This window comes from Apteryx mantelli, unplaced genomic scaffold, assembly GCF_036417845.1.
Source record: "Apteryx mantelli isolate bAptMan1 unplaced genomic scaffold, bAptMan1.hap1 HAP1_SCAFFOLD_40, whole genome shotgun sequence".
NCBI classification, from domain to species: domain Eukaryota; kingdom Metazoa; phylum Chordata; class Aves; order Apterygiformes; family Apterygidae; genus Apteryx; species Apteryx mantelli.
In genome coordinates, this window is record NW_027118755.1 from 2,016,616 (window position 1) to 2,034,882 (window position 18,267).

The following is an 18,267-nucleotide window of genomic DNA, read 5'->3' on the forward strand; positions in this document are numbered from 1 at the left end:
GCATGGAGCTGAGAGGAGAGGCAGGCAAGAGGGAGGTTCAGGTGAAGGTGTGAGGGCTGGTCTGTGAGTTGTGAGGTCACTTGTGCTGCAGGAATCTGCTTGGTGAGGAGCATCAGGTGGGCATGTGAGGTGCTCAGGGGAAGGTCAGGGTCATTCGAGGAGGGCCATAGGTTGTGGGAAGGCGGAGGCAGAAGCAGGTTGTTGGGAGAGCACTTGGGTGCTGATGTGGAGGTGCTGTGTGTTCCCTCAGCGGAGCATGCAGGAGCTGGAGGCAGCAACGTGAGGACAGGAAGGGCTCACCGATGTCAGCCAGCAGAGACAACATGTTCTGGGGAGGTAAGGGCCCTTGACTTACCAGTGCTGCAGCTGGCACAGGCACTGGGAGAACCCCTGTGGGAGGCCCCTACCCCAAGCCTAAGCCCCTACCCCTAACCTGAAGCCCTACCCTGCTACCTTGCCTCCTTCCCCTCCTGTGTTCGCCAAGGCCAGACCCAAACTGCTGTGCTGAAGCCTCAGTCTCTGCGCCCTTCTCCTAACTCTTACCCTGCACCTGAAGCTAATGCCCAGCCCTCATCACTTGCCTTGAAGCACTGGATGGGGCTCGAGCCCTTACCCCCAGTCAAACCCAAAACCCTCTGCCCAAACTCTAGTCCATACCCCAAACCCTGAGTGCAAACCCCAAGGCCAACACTCAACCAGCACCCAAAAGCTTTCCCTCACCCCTGTCATTGCAAAGCCCAAACCCTGTACTGGTGGCTGAAGCCTAAGGCCAAAGCGGCTCCCTCACAGCCCCTAAGCGTCCACCCATGTCGTAAGCCTAGTTCAACAGCATTTGCCACCCGGCAGGCAGAGGAACCTGACGTCCTCAACTTAAGAGCTGTGGGCAATGCAGAAGGGCAGAAAGCCTGAGGAGGGGTGGAGGCAGAGGCAGGTTTGAGGGACATGACTTTGTTATTGACAGGGAGGTCCCTTCTTTTTCAGCATGTTGCTGCTCATCGGAAATTGTTCATAAATGAGGCCATGAAGGTTTTCGTGATCTGGGACAGAGCTGACCTCTTGAATGGCAGTTCTGCAATAAAAAGCAATCTCCTCAGTTCAGTACCTCAACATTGGACTCTTCTTCCAAAGGTGGAGTCACAAATGTTGGCAAGTAATGGTATCCTGTTAGGGAATGAGGACCAGATTCATGGCTTTCTTGTTGGTTCCTGTGGCAGAGGAGATGGTGAAGTATCCCAGAATTGCCTCCCGAGGTTGTACCGCATGTGGTTGGGCTGGTGGCAGTTGACTGTCCTCCTGGAGGGGAACTGAGCTGCCTGCGGAGCTCAGAGCATTTCTGGGAACATCATATGTTGGGTGTGGGCAGGGTGTGGAGCCTCCCAACACAAGAGACCATCCAAGGTAGAGTCACTGAGCAGTACAGAGCAAAATCAAGACATGCATAGGTAAAGGAGGGCTCTGCAATGCCAGGAGAGGCAGTGGAGAGCCCACAGGCTCAGCGAAGGGAGCCTGGAGAGCCATCCATGGCACCCTCTTTGAAATGCCGTAGGCTGGATCCAGTGCAGCCCCTTAACACATCTTGGGCCCTTGGAAATGCTGCCTGAGCACCTTCCACAGCCACATCAAATGGGAGGCAGGGACTGCCAGTGGCATGATAACCATCCTTTGGTGTCTGTTTTCTGCTCTGACAAGCATGGCCACTGTGGACTTACCTCATGGCCTCATGGCACCACGAGGCGCTCTCTGCTAGGCAGCAGTGCCTGCACCATGTCCTGCAGGGAGCACACGGAGGGGGTCCTGGAAGGGCTGGCCAGGCCAGCATGGACACCCTCACCTGGAGAAAGGCTCTTGGGGGACCAAGAAGGTGCGTGGAGGGGAAGAAGGGGGTGGTGGTGTGTGGGACAGGAGGAAATGAGAACGAGAATCCCATTTCTGCATGCACCAGCTTGGGGAAGGCTGCTCTGTCACTGGAGCAGCAGCAATTGCCTGAAGAGCTTCAGGACCAGGGCGCTTGTGTTGCGCAGAGGAGCAGGGCTGGCATGGAGGTGCCACAGGCAGCCTTGGGGATCGTGAATGTCCTGGACAGGAGAAGAGGGGAGAAAGGGAGTCACTGGCCTCTGTTTCCCTCTGCCATTGCTGGCCTCCAGCCCTGAGGCAGGTGGAGAGGTTTCCACCCCCTCTCCCCTGCTCTGCTGGGCTACGAAAAGGGCATGGAAGTGAAGAGAGATGGTGAGGAGGCTGAACTGGTCTGGAAGGTGCCTTGGGGAGGAAAACCCGAGGCTTCAGCACAGTTGTGTGAAGAGGCAAGCAGGGGGCACACACCAGTGTGCTGCTGGGGCAGACTCAGGCCTTGTGAAAACACATGAAGGGCCAGAAGAGAGGAGGCCGTTCTATGTTCTTGTTGCACAAGCACACCAGCAAAACTGCCCCAGGCCTTTTGGCACAGACCCAGCCTCTCGCATCAGCTATTCCCAGTGCTGGCTGTATAGCCTAGTGCTGTGGGGATGACATTTGGTACGTGGCCAACTCCATCCTCCTGCTGGGCTCACTTTCGGAACTGCGGGGACTGCCCCGAGGGCGAGGGGGTGTTTCTCCCACCCTTGAATGAACCCTGCCCCATGTGGGGCCTGCACAGCATGGCTGTGTGGCTGTGTTCAGAGCAGCAGGACTCAGCTGACTTAGGGCCTGGATGCAGGTGGGAGCCATGATGCTCCTCGCTGCTCCGCTTCAAAAGGGCAACTCTTCTGCACAGAGCAGGAACCAGCTCTCCAGGTGCCATGTGTCCTGGGAAGCTCTTTAGGGCAAGCGACATTAGGACAAAGGCTGGTAGATGGCTGATTGCACACAGGCTCGTTGGGGAAGGCTTTCTGGTGCTGCTCTCACTGCCAGCCTTTCTAGGGCAGCTGGCAGTGTTTGCCCCAGGGCTGCCCCACACCATGATAGCCCCCAACACTGTAGGACCGGCTCATGCCCTCTGCAGGAAGCTTCTGCCAGAGACATTGCCCAGCCCTGCCCTCTCCTGAGGGATCTCTCCCATGGCTCACCCCCCACCCCCCGCCCCAGGGACAATTGAGGCCATTTCTCCCTTGGGAACAGGCTCCACAGAGGGACCTCCAGGGCTGAGCCATCTCTGCCAGATCCCAGGCTCACAGAATGGCACCTCCATTGCACCTATGTGTCTCCAACCTGGATGGACCTTGGACATATGTCATAGTCTTGTCTCCAGCCCTGCCTCTTCCCACATCTTTTATAGCTCCTGACTGGTGGAGCAGAAAATCCCTCCATTCCCTGATGGGATTCTGGACTTGACACTTCTTCCACTGCTTATCCACCTGGAAGCCCAGCTCCTTCCCAGCAAAACTGCATTCTAGGCACTTGGCCCTAGCCAGTCCTGCTTCAGGGAAGGATTCCAAATTCCTGAGGCAGGAATTTGCAGCTGCCTTGGTTGAAACTAGTGAGGTGCCCACCAGCCCATTTCTGCAGCCTGTCAAGTTCCCTCTGCATAGCAGCAGCATTAAGGCCAGTTAGTGCACCCAGGGCCCTAACAGAAGCCTCCCCTCCCAGCCATGTGTGTCCTCAACCTTACAGAGATCTGGGTTCAGGGGCTTGCTGTAGAGGGATTGAATTGCTGTGCATAGTTATATTTCATGGCACACAGACCACAAACAGGGATGGGGAAGTGGGAAAGGCACACAGCGTCAGAGATTTGTGGCAGTGCGGACAGGTTCCAGCTGCCTACGAGGTGCCCCAGAGGCTGGGCAGGCTTGGGGAGGAAAGGTCTGAGGCATTCCTGGGGAGTCCCGCAAGAGCCACAGAGGCTCTGGGGAAAGGGTCCAAGCTGGCTCCAGGGAGCCCCACAGAGCTGTGCAGGCTTTGGGGGAAGGATCCGAGCCAGCCCCACAGAGCCCCACAGGGCCTGGCAGGCTCAGCAGGGAAGGCTCCAAGCTGCCTCCAGGGAGCCACAAAGGGATGGACAGCACTGGTTGCGCGTGGGGTGGGGATCGCTCAGGTGCTTCAGGCTGAGCAGGGGGTCAGCACAGTGGGGATGCCAGAGCCATTGGCAAGGCTAGCCACACAGGAGGAAAAGCAGAGGCTAGGCCCTGCACAGCTGCAGGCCAGGCCCCATGGTGCTCTGTCCAGGGCTTGAGATGGCCCAAGGGAACTGTCAGGGAGCAGCAAGGGTCAGTTACTCCCTAAGGACTTGGGAGCTGGGAACCAAGGTTCATAACATGCCTGGCAGCACAGGAGCCTCTCCAGCCAGCCAGGGCCCTGTCCAGCAGCACCCAAGAAAGTTTTGCCGGGCAGGCCCAGAGGTGGTAGCCAGGTTCAAGCAAGAGTCCAAGTCATCAGGCAAGTCCATGGTGACCAGGCAGAGCTGAGGCCTAGCCAGCAAGTCAAGGAAGGATCAGACCCAGTAATTGTCGGGCAAGTCCATATTGACAAAGCAGGTCTGAAGTCAAGCTGGAAAGACAGGCCACGGGCCAGGGGCCACATCAGCAAAGTGCACGGCCAGGCAGAGGTGTGGCTGTGATGGAGCTGCACACACATACTCCTACAACAGCATTCAGACAGGGCCTGAAGATCCAGGCCTGAGCTTCAATGGAGCTCCTGCGCCCATAGGCACAAACTTGCTTCAAGAAATAGCTACCTGCCTGGTCATCTAATTAGTGGCATGCATGAAGGAATGAACAAGACTCCTGCTGTCCCTACCTACTCTGCAGACAAGCTAGAGCCTGAGTTCAAGGAAGAAGGCATCACTTCTGGCACTGTGGCAACAAAATCCAAATTTGATTTTGCTGACACCTTGATTCTGCTGAGTGATTCTTGCGAAGGTATGCAGAAAAGCATTGCATTAGGAGAAATCCTCTGTGAGTTCATGGGACTTATGTCAGAGCCCTGAGGGCACTAATAAGCCTGAATGGCCCTGAGCAGCCTCACCTGGGCCCTGGATGGCCAAGGCCCCTGCCATGTGAGCTGAGTCATGCCCCTGCACTACTGGCTCCCCATCCCTTTGGCAGTGGCTGGCCCTGGCTGCTCCCTCACAGCTTAAGACTCAGGAGGTCAAGTGCCACAGGGTGTTTTACTAAACCTGCTCAGGGGTCTTGTGTGACCAACAGCTGTAAGCCATGTGTGCTGTTTAGTCCAGATGTGAATATGCCTGAACCGGGCAACTCTGGAAAATATCTGGCTCTTGGTGTCAACCCCTCCACTGCATTGTCCCAACCAGAGCTGCAAGAGAAACCTCAGCCTCAGCTGCTCAGTGTCAGAAAGCTGCTGCTGAGACCAATGCAGGGAGTTGTTATCTTGAATGGCTACGCATCCCCAAGAAACATTTCTCTCTATAACCATGCTGATAAAAAATTGCCTATCATTTTATCTCACTGCCCATGCGGATATAAAATCCTCCTGTCTCAGTAACTTCAATTTAAGCAGAAGAGCAGCAGTTAAAGACTGGCTACATCTGCCTGATTGTGCATGTGACTTAATATTTTATTCAAGGACTTCCCCACAGCAAGAGAAAGTGCTCATTTACGAATCTGTGCTACTGCACTCACCATTTGGATTTTTTTTTTTTAATATGTTGTCCATGCCACCACCCTGTGTGCCTCCCCACTGCCCATTCATCGTCGCCTGCTTCCTTGCTTGCATTCCCTTCTCTCCCTGGCCCTGGCTGTTGCTAAACTTTGTGGCCAGCATGTTGCTGCAGAGAGAGGACGAATCCCTGACCGCAGGCTGACCTGCACTCCCACTACATCTCCCCCCAGCACTATGCAGGCACACAGTGCCCGCAGTGGGGCCATCCTGCCAGGATTTGCAAGCTTTTTCTGGGCACTCAGGGAAGCAGATTTTGCATGCATCACCTGTTTCAGCTGACATCTGCGCCCTGCAACCCCCCACCAGCCCCAGCCCACATCCTGCTGCCACACAACATGCCCCACAGACCAAGCTCACTGCGAGGCCTGCTTATTGCCAAGGTCAGGGGCAGGGGGAGGCGGGTGGTGTCACTTAAGGGAAGGCAAAATAAAAACCAGCAACTGGGACTCCATGCCTTCCCTTGCCTCCTTGCCCTGCCATACAGGGAAAGGGCACACCAGCCCGGCACATGAGAACTCTGAGGTTGGGGGCTCCAGCGCAGAGCATAGCGTGGTGCAGCATGGCACAGAGACAATGTTGACCCTGCTCCCACCTACCCACCAGGACAATGGGAAACAGCCACCTGGCTGCAGCTGAGGTTTACACTGGAGAACAGCACTACATGGACCTTGCAGGGACACCAGGTCTCCCCCTCTCAGAGTGACACCACATCTACCCCCTGCCCAGGTGACTGCCCCCCCAAGGGCCACCCAGCACCAGGAGAAATGGCTGCCAGGGAACCACTGGGACCATGGTGGGAGAGGGACACCAGGTGAGGGAGAGAGCATTTCTCACAGCAGCCTGCCCCATGGGCAAAAACATAGAGCCAGACCCAGCAACCTGCTGCTGCCACCATCTCCCAGGACGGCATGGGGGCGGCACAAAGCCAGTGTCCTTGCTAAGCAGATTTTGCTTTTCAAGCCACTAGTTCAGCCTGCTCCAAAGCTGGGCACAAAATGAAAAATGAAAAAAATGAATGAAAAAAAAAAAAAAAGGAGCTGCACCACCCCTCATGTCAGGAAGGCCCTCCTGCTCCCCCTGACCCTATTGCTGGCAATACCAACAGTGTTGGCAGTAGGCTGATGGGCCTTGGAGGAATGCAGGGCCAGGACACCCAGACCCCCAGCACACCTCCTGCCTAAAGCTCCCAAAGTCACAAGGATCACGAGACCTCACTCTTACGGTCCACAGTTGTACTGAACAGCAAGAACAAGCAAGTTTCTGGCCTCCCTCAGCTTGCCTTAGCACATCCATGTTACTAGTTGACAGCTGTACCACCCCATTCAAACTGCCCACCTGACACTGTCCTCAGAGCAGGTCATGCCCAGCACACACTGGGAACTTGGCAGCAGAAGGCAGAACCCCTGGGGGCTTGTCCCCAACCTCACTGGGCCATTGGGGAAAAAATAAAAAAAATCACAACAGTGGTATTTCACTGGTGCCCTGGCCACAGCATGGGCCGCATTTCCACAGGGCCTCCTGCTTCCTCTGCACCTCCTACATCTCTCTGCCGTGCCAAATTAGTGTCAGGCTCAACAGGCTCACTCTTCTTTCCTTGCTGATTCCACCAGGCCTTTTCCCCTAGCCAAGGATTAGCTGGAGACAGCCAAGGCCCTGAGTGCACTAAGAGGCCTTCAGTGGAAGCCTTCATTGCTCCGACCAGCCTCACCTGCTCCCTCTGCCCAGGGGCTCTAGTAATACTCACCTTGGGGCTTTAAGGTATGCTTCAGTGTCGGAGGACGCCAGAGTGGGAGGCGGGCCCAGAGTAACGATGGAGTCTCAATATGAGTATGATCATTCTCCTCTTTATTAGAGTTTACACAAAGTATATATATGGATAAGCAATACGCATGTGCTAGCAATAGTTACATGATTGGTTACAGTTTCTGTCCACGTGCATAAAGCGGATACATGATTGGTGCAAGGTTGCTGTCCACGCTCCGTCGACATTTATGGAACCTAGTTCCGTCCAGACTTGTTTACCAGTTTTGTGAATACCTTCTTTTGTAGTGCTCAAGGCTGCTATACGGCCACTTTCAGCAGGCTCGCTTGCCTTGGCCTAGATAAGGCCGCTTTCAGCAGGCTCACTTGCCTTGGCCTAGATTCCTTCCTCTACCCCGAAGATGGGATTGTTCATCCCAATCAGAACATGCCCTCTCTCACTTAACCATTCCCATAACCATTCCTCCATCACTTCAGCTCTGTCTTTAGGGCTGTGTGCTCTAGCTCTGTTCCTCAAGTGCTGCTTGGACTCCCTGATGGACTGTGGATGGGCCTGCCATGATACCTTGCCTGATGAGCCCTGGACTCTCAAGAGGATCTCTTGGCACCACCCTGCTTCTGCTCACCTGTCTGTGCTGCTGTGGGATTTGGCCCAGTTGGTGAGCTCACTCTCTGGCCTGAGTTGTGGTTGCTGGGTGTGTTCCTCCCCCTACCTGCCCTGCCCCTTCTTGGCTCCTGCCTTGCCTTGCCTTAGGTAGAGCCCTGCTTCTGCTGCTCCCTAATGGTTAGCTCAGGCAGCCTCAAGCCCTCAGCTGAGCACCAGCAGGCCTGGCACTGCAGTTGCTTTGGGGCCTGGCCCCACACTGCTCCTGCAGAGTGCCTTCCCCAGGCACTCTGCAGTCCTCCAGGACCCTGTGCTCAGCAGGCACAGGCACCTCACAGGCCTGCAAGCTGTGCTGGCTTCCCCTGGGCCCAGAGCATCCCTTGCTCCCTCAATCCTTTCATCAGCACTGAGCAAAGACATGGGTGCTCAGCAGTTAGGTGACCCTAATGCTCCCTGCTTCCTCAGAGCCTGGCTCTTCAGGATGCCCTGAGACTGGGTGTCCCCCTGTTTGGAGCACAAGGACCTTATTTTCCAGGCTCTGAGGACCTCTTTGTGCCTTGTCAGTGTGCAGCTGTGGCTGAGCTTGCCTTGCTGGAGCTTTGGCAGGGGAATCACTCAGCTGCTGACTGTTTGCTTGAAATGAGGAAGCTGGCTGTGGCAGCTGGGTGGGGAGAATGGCCAGGCAGGGTCCTCCCCAGAGCCTGAGGCAGCTCTCAGACCTGCCTCTCTCTGTGGACAGGCACCTCATGGTATGCCTGAGAGTGCAGTGGGACCCTTGGCTCCCCCAGCTGTCAACACCAGACCTCTGCTGCACCTCCCTGGCAATGCTCCTAGGTGAGTACCCTGACTGTGTGCATAGTTTCTGAAAGGTGGCTGCAGAAACCCTACTACCCCGTTGCCTCTATGATGGTCCTATGGACCTCATGCCAGGGAAGGAAGAGCCCTTTGGGTGTATCTGTACCTCCTCATGCCCTGAGGTAACAGCCCTTGAGGAGAACCATCTGGAGCACAGGTTCCTCTGTCCTTCTAACCCTGCCCTCACAGGAGGGAGAGCAGGGGCTGTACTTCTTTCTGCTTCTCTTTTTCTTCTTCTAATAGGTGGGGGTGGTGGAGAAGGAAGGATGTCCCTGTGTAGATTACAGGGGGCTGAAGGACAGGAGAGTCAAGAACTAGCACCCCCTGTCTCTCTTCACAGAGCTCCCTGAATGCCTACAGGGCACTTGCTAGCGCAGAAAGCTGGACCTGCAAGAAGGAAAAGGCTTTGCTCCAAATCCTGAAGCAGGACAAATGCAGAAGGGCCTTTTGCACCACACAGGGCCACCAAGAGTGCCTGAGAATGCCGTTAGCCTCCGCGGTGTGCCAGCTACTTCCCAGCATGTCGTCAATGATGTGCTGAAGGAACTGCTTGATGACTGCCTTTTGCCATAACTGCCCCGTGCCCTCCTCAGCTGGCAACTACTGTGCAAGGCAGGCAGCTACTTCTTGCATTTGTTCCCTTCCACGGGCAGTTCTGCAAGCAGCATGTTCCTCCGGCAGCTCCCAGAACAGCTCTCCTCTGACAGACGACTTGCTTTTGGTGGACACCAGAAGGTGCACAAGCACCTTCTGTGCAACTGAAATGGGCATTGACAGGAGACCCACTCCTAGTGCACCCAGACCCCAGCTGGCCTTTCATTGGAGAAGCAGCTGCCTCAGACAGAGCCAGCGAGGCCTCCATCTCCCACAGGGTTACCCTGAAGCAGCACCTTCACCCTTGGGCCTTCTTCTCTCAGCAGCTCCCTCCCACTCAGGGCAAGGATGATTCTGGGGACAAGGAGGTCCTGGCAATCAAAGCTGCCTTTGAGGAGTGACAGCACCTTCTCAAGGGAGCAGAGAAATGGGCAGTGGTGCTCACCAAGCCCTGCAACTTCCCCTGCTCTTGAGGCATGAAGGGCCTCCCTCCGTCCCCAGGAGGATACAATATTTGGACACACACCTTGCGTGTGAACCCCCTCTGCTTTTTCCTTGGAGACACTCCCTCACTGCCACAGCACAGGAGGAGCTTCTTGCAGAAGCAATATGTTTTCTCCTGCCAGATTGGCAGCATTTGCTGTGCCACAGAAAATGACCTGCTCTTGGCACCCTATTGTGCTGGCACAGCATCATCCTGGCACAGCCTCCCCTAGACTGTGGGAAGAGGATGGCTTCCTGCCCTGGGGCATGCAGATGTCTACCCCCTAGGCACTGCTGTTAGCACTGGTCTTCCGTGTGCCAAGCACTTGGTGCCAGAAGCGAGAGCCCCTCGGGGCTCGCCCCCCCTGCCTCACTGGGTAAGTGGAAAAATAATCAGAGTAGTAGTATTTCACTGGCGGCCAGGCTGCGGCACGGGTCACATGCACACGCAGCCTCCCACTTATTCTACACCTCTCATGTCTCTTCACAGTGCCAGACTAGAGTCAAGCTCAACAGACTCTTCCTTCCCTGCTGATTCCGACAAGCCCAGTCCCTTGGCTCTGGCTTTGCTGGATAGTAGGTAGGGACAGTGGGAATCTCGTTCATCCAGTCATGCACGTCACTAATGAGATGACAAGGCGTTTGGCTAATTATTGAACCATGGAATATTCCATGGCACCATTTATGGGTTGGCCTGGGTAGGCAGCCCGTCCACCCAAGTCAAATTTAGTAAGCCTCATCTGGGGACCAGATCCCACGTCCCAACTATCCAGGCTCGATCACAGGGGAGCTGGGCAATAGCCAAATTCAGCAGTACAGAAGACTGAGCAAGCCCATGTCGTCTGTGTGAAGAATTTTACTGTTGCCTTCTGAAGACGGACTTTGCCCTAACAAAGTCACAGTATATTCAAGCCAATTAAAAATTTCAAACACCCTTACCTTTACTTGTGAAGATGTGGAGAATGTCAACAGAGGACAGGAGAGCTCTTTGTGAGAAGGGTCTCGCTGTCCTCTTTAAGCGGCTACTGGAGAGTCCAAGGTCAGCGAGGAAGCTCTCGTTGCCTTTGTACCACTTCCCTTGGGCGCCAGTCGGGAACCCCAAGAACTCCACCTCTCCAGCTTTTGTCATTTCCTACACTTGTCCCTCCAGACGTTGCTACTTTCAGACCTTCTCTGCCGCTGCATCACCTACAGATGACAACCCGCTTCATAATGAACAGTCACGTCCACTACTTTCGCCCAGAGCCCTTTAACCACAACCAAGTCTGTTTTGGAGTGTTTGTCGTTGTTATCCCTGAGGTTCTGTTCGATAAATACCACCCACCCCAGTCTTTTGGCCTCTTCAGCTAGCATCCCACACAAGATGTTTTGCCTGCGGATCTGGGTCTCCTGCACTGCAGGGCAGTATCCGATAATATGGGAACAAGTTTCCCACTCCACAGGACAATGCCTGCACCCCTTCGGAGCCCCTTCCCCCAGCCCCCATGCCAAATACTCCCTAGTGGGATAGACATTGGCACGCAGCTGTATTGCTGTTAACAACTTCCTGTGGGGAATACCCCAGTAATGTATGAGCCAATCATTACTGATGTTATCAAAGTTCTTAATGCTGCAGCCTTGCGATCTTAGATTGGCCCAGTTGTCTAACTCTCCTTTTCTCCACTTGCTAGGAACTGGATAGATGACCCTGGGAGCTGACATCTCCCACTTGGATGCTGCCTTGCTACCTGCCAGTACGGCCAAAATTGTGACAGGGAGTTCATCCCCAATTGATGGAATCGTGTTCACTCTTCCTCCAGCGGTGATCCATACCCTCTCATACTCCTTCTGGATGCCCTCCTCAAGATCAATAGTCCTCGTGATGTTGTCAGAGGAACAAGCAATCCGGCGCAGCTGGCGAGCCTGAATATTTGGAATTTGGCTCGCCAGCCGCGCAATTCCAAGCCCGCCATCACTACTGCTGGCATACAAGATGGTGTCGCACATACTGGCAGGTAAGTGAAGCCAGCTCTTCACTGCCGATCTAATGGCAAGGTCCAGGGTCTGGAGGTATGAGGCGTTCACTCCCACATGATCTGCCGCATACAGCACCCATGGGACTGCATACCTTTTCAAGATTTCTACCTTCTGCAGTGGTTTCAACGGGGCTGCCCCAATGTTCTTCACCCAGGTGTCAAGCTTTTCTTTCAACTCCAGCTTCGAGAGTCCGATCCACGGGTCTACTCCCAGGCCCAAATACTTCTTGGAGCTGCCGGGCTCAATTAGGTGGAGTTGAGCCCCTTCGATTTCCCATGGGTCACAGTTGTTAATAACAGTGTAAGAGTCTTTAGTGGGCCTTATCAAGAACCCGTGGCATTTTCCAGCTTCACCTTCAGCCCAGTAGCATGACAAAACTCCTCCATCACTTGGATACTCTTCTGCATGCCCTCCCACGAGTCGCTTAGCAGAACAAGATCATCTGTGAACGCCAATGATGATACAGAGCTGCTGCCGTATTTAAACCCTTCCTTGATCTCCTCCAGTTTACATAACAATGGATCTACTGCTAGGTTGAATAGTAATGGGGACATTGGATCACCTTGCTTCACCCCAGTGAGGATCTTAACCTTCTCAGAGCGGGTTTCCCCTACCTCAAGCCTTGTCGCAAAGTTGTTATATGTATCGGCGATGTCAATTATATGACCATCAGCGCCCTTCTCTCTGAGGACCTCCAGGATGTGATGGTGATTGACCAAATCAAAGGCTTTCCCAAGGTCCACGAAGACGACCGCCAGCATCTTGTGATCTTTCTTTGCGTGCCGAATGAGCACCTGCAGCAGCTTCAGATTTTCTGCACAGCCTGGGGCTGCAATAAACCCTCTTTGGTGGCTGTTAATTGGGCAGGCTCATCGCAGCCGTGCTGTTAGGATCCATGAGAACAATCTTAAAATTACAGACCCCGATGGTAATGGGTCGCCAGTTGTTCATGTCCTCAATTTTACTCGGACCAGCAGATTTTGGTATTAAAATTGTTCTACATCCTTTGATCCCATCTGGGATCCTTCCAGCTGGCAGCCATAGATTGAACAATTCAGCCAAGTGGCTGCCCTGAGGGTCCTTTTTAATAACGTCCCTCAGGGAGAGGCCGTGTGGTCCGGGTGCGGAGTTCTTATTCATTTCCGCAATGTTCTTCAAAACCTCCTTTGGGGAGATCATTTTCTTGAAGGCAGAGTTGTCCGTGACAACAGCACTCCGGAAAGCGCCTAAGCCGACGTATGGGGATCCCTCCTCCCACTTCCTCTGAAACGATCCATTTCAAAGAGCTGCTGGTATCAGAGGTATAACCCCCGTTTCACCGCCCTGTTCTTCATCCACCTTCTCTCTTCTCTCAGGTGCGGGTCCTGCTTGATGCTTCCTACCTTGTTTCAATTTTGCTACAGTGATGTGCCCCGCCAGCTGTGATAACCACTCTACTGCTGAACGCTTCGATGACTTTCCGGGCGTCTTCGCCATCCTCTAAGATCCTCCCTCATGCGATCATTTGGCTTGCAGGCAGGGAACCTGCTCGTATCTTCTCTGCCACCACTTTCCTATATTCCATTCTTATCTTCTCCATCTTCTCCCTCTCCACCGGGGACTCCCCTACATGCATTACCGCAGCTCTTCTTGGCGGTGCCAATGCCTTCGCACCAGCCGCAAGCTGTCGTCTCTTGTCACTGATCTGGTTTGCCGTTTTCGTGGGTAAATGCTCTCCAATCAGATTATTGATAAAGCGCTCGGTCTTGTACCTTTCTTCCAACTCCAGCAGTAGAGCTGTCTCTTCTTCTGTCCAGCAGCTCTCATGCATGCCTCGCAGAGTCTTTTCCTTTGGTCGAGATGCTTCATTCCGTTCAAGGTTCCTAACTTATGGGTGCACCAGTCTTTTGTGTTGTGACAGGCCGCTCTTGGTCTTAAACTGGCGGTCGCATTCCCCACATCGCCATGTATCGGGGTCCTCCGGGGCATCCTCTTCTCTTCGGAGTTCTAGGACTCCCTGGCACTTCGGGAAGTGGCAGGCAATACTATGATGTTTAACATTAGTTTCCCCACATCGGGAACACTGGAAGAGAATTCTTCGCCGGCCGTGGGCCCTCTTTAGATGGTCAATCAAAGCTGCGATTCTCCCCATCCTGGTGCCACAGCACGGACATGCTGGATGTTGATCAGGGATCTTCGCGACTGGCGTTCCCACGTCAGTCGTTCCCCCCACGGCACCAAGAATGGGACATACTATATCTGTTGAAGCAATTGCGGGGCCAGAGGGACATCTCGGCTCCACGTCTACCACATCCTCCTCTGGTGCTTCTTCAGCTCCAGTCATTGGAGGTGATCCAACGGGTTCCAAGACCTCATCAACCTCTGGCAGATGTTTAATGCAATCCCAGGTTGGTTCGGGACAAGTCCCTTCCCAACCGGCCAAATCTAAATTATAAAATGTCAAATTTTGGGACAGGTGAACCACCTCCTCAGATATTAGTCTCTCAGGGTGTGCCTTTGCAATTTCCGGGAGAGTTTCTCCCGTCTGGGTGGCCACCAAGACAAAATTCACAACCCAAGATTTTAATAGGTTGTTCAACATGACTGCGGGGGTTTGGGATATAACCAGATGAACCAGCCACCAAGTTCACCTGATATGCCTTAGATCAGCCCTCAGGCAAAGGGCTTTGGACACACAACTACTTTACCAGTTCATGGTTGAATAAATTTAGATTCATCTGAATTTACTATCGAGTGGTCGGTGACGCCAGTCGATAGGGAGGAAGTAAGTATAACACCGCACAAACACACTGGGGCAGAGGCCAACTCAGTTACCCACAAATGGGCATCCAGCGGGACCACGAGGAGGTGTGACCACTGCAGCTAAGCCCAGTTAGTAACTATGGCCCCATCTTAAGAGAGTCATAGTTACTCCCGCCGTTTACCCGCGCTTCATTGAATATCTTCCCTTTGACCTTCAGAGCACTGGGCAGAAATCACATGGCGTCAACACCTGCCACGGACCTTCATGATGCTTTGTTTTAATTGAACAGTCGGATTCCTCTGGTCTGCACCAGTTCTAAGTTGGCTGCTAGGCGCTGGCCAAGCAGGGCGCCAGCCCTGTGACCCCAGCTCCCCCCCCATCGCCAGCAGCTGCGTGTGCACCAGGGCACCCACAGCCCCTGCGGATTGGTGGACTGGTGGGGCGGTGGCAGCTGCTGGGGCTTGGGGAGGAGGGGGGGAGAGGGTGGGCGGTGCCTGCCAAAGCTGGGGCAATGTACGGGAAGGGCCTGGTGTGCGTCCAGAGTCACCACCCCACGCCCAACACTCCTCCCCCCCACCCGGGGGGGTGGGGTGGAGGGGACAGGTGGGGCGCACAGCACCTCATCCAGCCGTGGCATGCGCCCATGCCCTCTTCGTGTCCCAGCCCGACCGACCCAGCCCTTAGAGCCAAGCCTTATCCCGAAGTTATGGATCCCACTTGCCAACTTCCCTTACCTACATTCTTCTAACATCCCAGAGGCTGTTCACCTTGGACACCTGCTGCGCATATGGGTACGGCCCACCACAAGATTTACACCTTCTCCCCTGGATTTTCACGGGCCAGCAAGAGCTCACTGGACCCCACTGGAACCATGACGCTTTCCAAGGCGCAGGCCCCTCTCGGGGCAATCCCATTCCAGGGCACCCAGCTCTTCACAAAGAAAACACAACTCTCCCCAGGGCTCCCGACAGCTTCTCCACCACCGGTTGAGTTACCACACTGGACGCCTTGCGGCACTCATCTCTGCCACTCCGGATTCGGGGATCTGAACCTGACTCCCTTTCGATCGGCTGAGGGCAACGGAGGCCATCGTCCATCCCTTCGGAACAACGCTTGCCTATCGCTTAGGACTGACTGACCCATGTTCAACTGCTATTCACATGGAACCCTGCTCCACTTCGGCCTTCAAAGCTCTCGTTTGAATAGTTGCTACTACCACCAAGATCTGCACCTGCAGTGGCTCCACACGGGACCACACCCCAGCCTTCAAGGCGCACTGCAGCGGCCCTCCTACTCGTCGTGGCGTAGCCCACGTGGCTTCCCATCATGGGCAATGGCCAGGTATGGGTCCAACACTCCAGTGCCATCCATTTTCAGGGCTACTTGATTCGGCAGGTGAGTTGTTACACACTCCCTAGCAGGTTCCGACTTCCATGGCCACCATCCTGCTGTCTATATCAACCAACACCTTTTCTGGGGTCTGATGAGTGTGCGCATCGGGCGCCTTAACCCAGCGTTAGGTTCATCCCGCAGCGCCAGTTCTGCTTACCAAAAGCTGCCCACTAAGCACTCGCATTCCAATGCCCAGCTCCACACCAGCAAGATGGGCATCTTACCCACTGAAAGTTTGAGAAGAGGTTGAGATCAATTTGGCCCCAAGACCGCTAATCATTCGCTTTACCAGGGAAATCTGCCGTCTACGAGTGACAGCTCTCCTGAGGGAAGCTTCGGAGGGAACCAGCTACTAGATGGTTTGATTAGTCTTTCACCCCTATACCCGGGTCGGATGACCCATTTGCATGTCACGACCGCTTCGGACCTCCACCAGAGTTTCCTCTGGCTTCACCCTGCCCAGGTATACTTCACCATCTTTCAGGTCCTAGCACGGACACTCATGCGCCACCTCCCCAACGGAGAGGGCAAGACAGCCTGGTGGTGCGCCCTCGGCTCTGCCTCTGCCTCGGGATCCCACCTCAGCTGACACACACCAGCCCTCATCTTCGCTGCGCCATGGACTATTGACCGAGCTGCTGACTCACGCACATGCTAGACTCCTTGGTCCATGTTTCAAGACAGGTTGGGTGGGTAGGCAACATCGCCGCGGACCCCAGGCACCTAAGCATCACCACACCCTGCCTGGTGGCGCGAAGCAATTGGGGTGCACTGAGGACAGTCCACCCTGGTTGACAGTTGCGCTGGGGACTGGGGGCCTATCCCCTGCATGGGCCACCCCTCACCACCACTGCCCCTCCACCCCCCACAAGCAGAGCTGGGGAGAAATGCACCGCCGCCACAGCCGCTGGGGTCCAGGAACTGCCACAGGGGAACGTGCAGTGGCAGACCTCTCCCTCAGTCCTGGGATTCGGTGAGAGCTGCTGCCCAGTGGCTGTAACACTCACTACCACACGCAGGCGAGCCACCTGCCCACCAGGCCTTCCCAGCCAACCCGGAGAAAGTTGCGGCACACCGCCATGGGGGAAAAGCACCTGATGGGGGCTGGCAACCAGCCCGCAACCCCCCTTGGCCCGCCCCTGCAAGGGGGACGGAGGGGAGGCAGAGGCGGGCATCCACCAAGACCCGAGTTGGCTGACTGAGCCCGCTGGGTTGAATCCTCTGGAATGACTGCACGGACCCCACCCATTTACCTCTTAATGCTTTCATGCCCTCTTGAACTCTCTCTTCAAAGTTCTTTTCAACTTCCCCTCACATTACTTGTTGACTATTGGTCTCGCGCCGGTACTTAGCCTTCGATGGAGTTTACCACCCACTTTGGACTGCATTCCCAAGCAACCCAACTCAAAGAAGCCCTGGTCCCAGCATGCCGGAGGGCCACTAAGGGACTCATATCGTCCACGGGCTGGGCCTCGACCATAAGGGCTTGGGCCTCCCCAGGAGTGGCGCTGGGGATGGGCGCTTCTGTACACCACATTTCCCACGCCCCATCACGGGGTGGGGATTCGGCACTGGACTCTTCCCTCTTCGCTCACCATTACTGAGCGAATCCTGGTAAATTTCTTTTCCTCTGCTGACGAATATGCATAAATTCAGCGGCTCTCCACATCTGATTTGAGGTTGCAATCGAATGGAGATGAGTCCGGCACCCACCCCTCACGCTTTGAGTCCCGGAGGAGGCCTGAGACAAGACAGAGCCGGTGGGCACGTGCCCACTGGCTGCCGGAGGGAGGAGGTTGCAAGGCCCCTGCCAGGACAAGGGGGAAGAGGCGCAGTGACGGCAGGTCACTGCCCCAGAGTGCGGAGGACAGCAGGGGGCCCTCCAATACATGCGTGCGGCAGCACGGTGAGGTACCACCATGGTACCCACCCGCACACAGCCGCAAGGGCCCGGGAACGAGGTTCTCGTCTCCTCCGGGCCCAGTTCCCAAAAGCTCGCTCACTCGCTCGCTCACACACTTACACAGCCCTCCACTGGCTGTGCCTGGCTCCTCCTCCAGGCCACTGCCTCCGCTCTCGCCCCGGCACGGCACCTGTGCCATCACTGCTGGCCTCAACGCAATGCCACAGCTAATGCCGGATGGTGGGCAAAAGTGGCTCAACATGCGCTACGGACGCGGGTGAGCCACAAACAGGGGAGCCTGGCAGGCACCAAAATGGCTGCGGT

General features: G+C 55.2%; 1 protein-coding gene across 3 annotated transcripts in view; it reads left to right on the forward strand.

Annotated features, from left to right (window-relative positions):
* The window catches only part of LOC136996518 (SUN domain-containing protein 3-like), a 390,273-nt gene that overhangs the window by 316,050 nt on the left and 55,956 nt on the right, over window positions 1–18,267 (forward strand). The window lies entirely within an intron of this gene.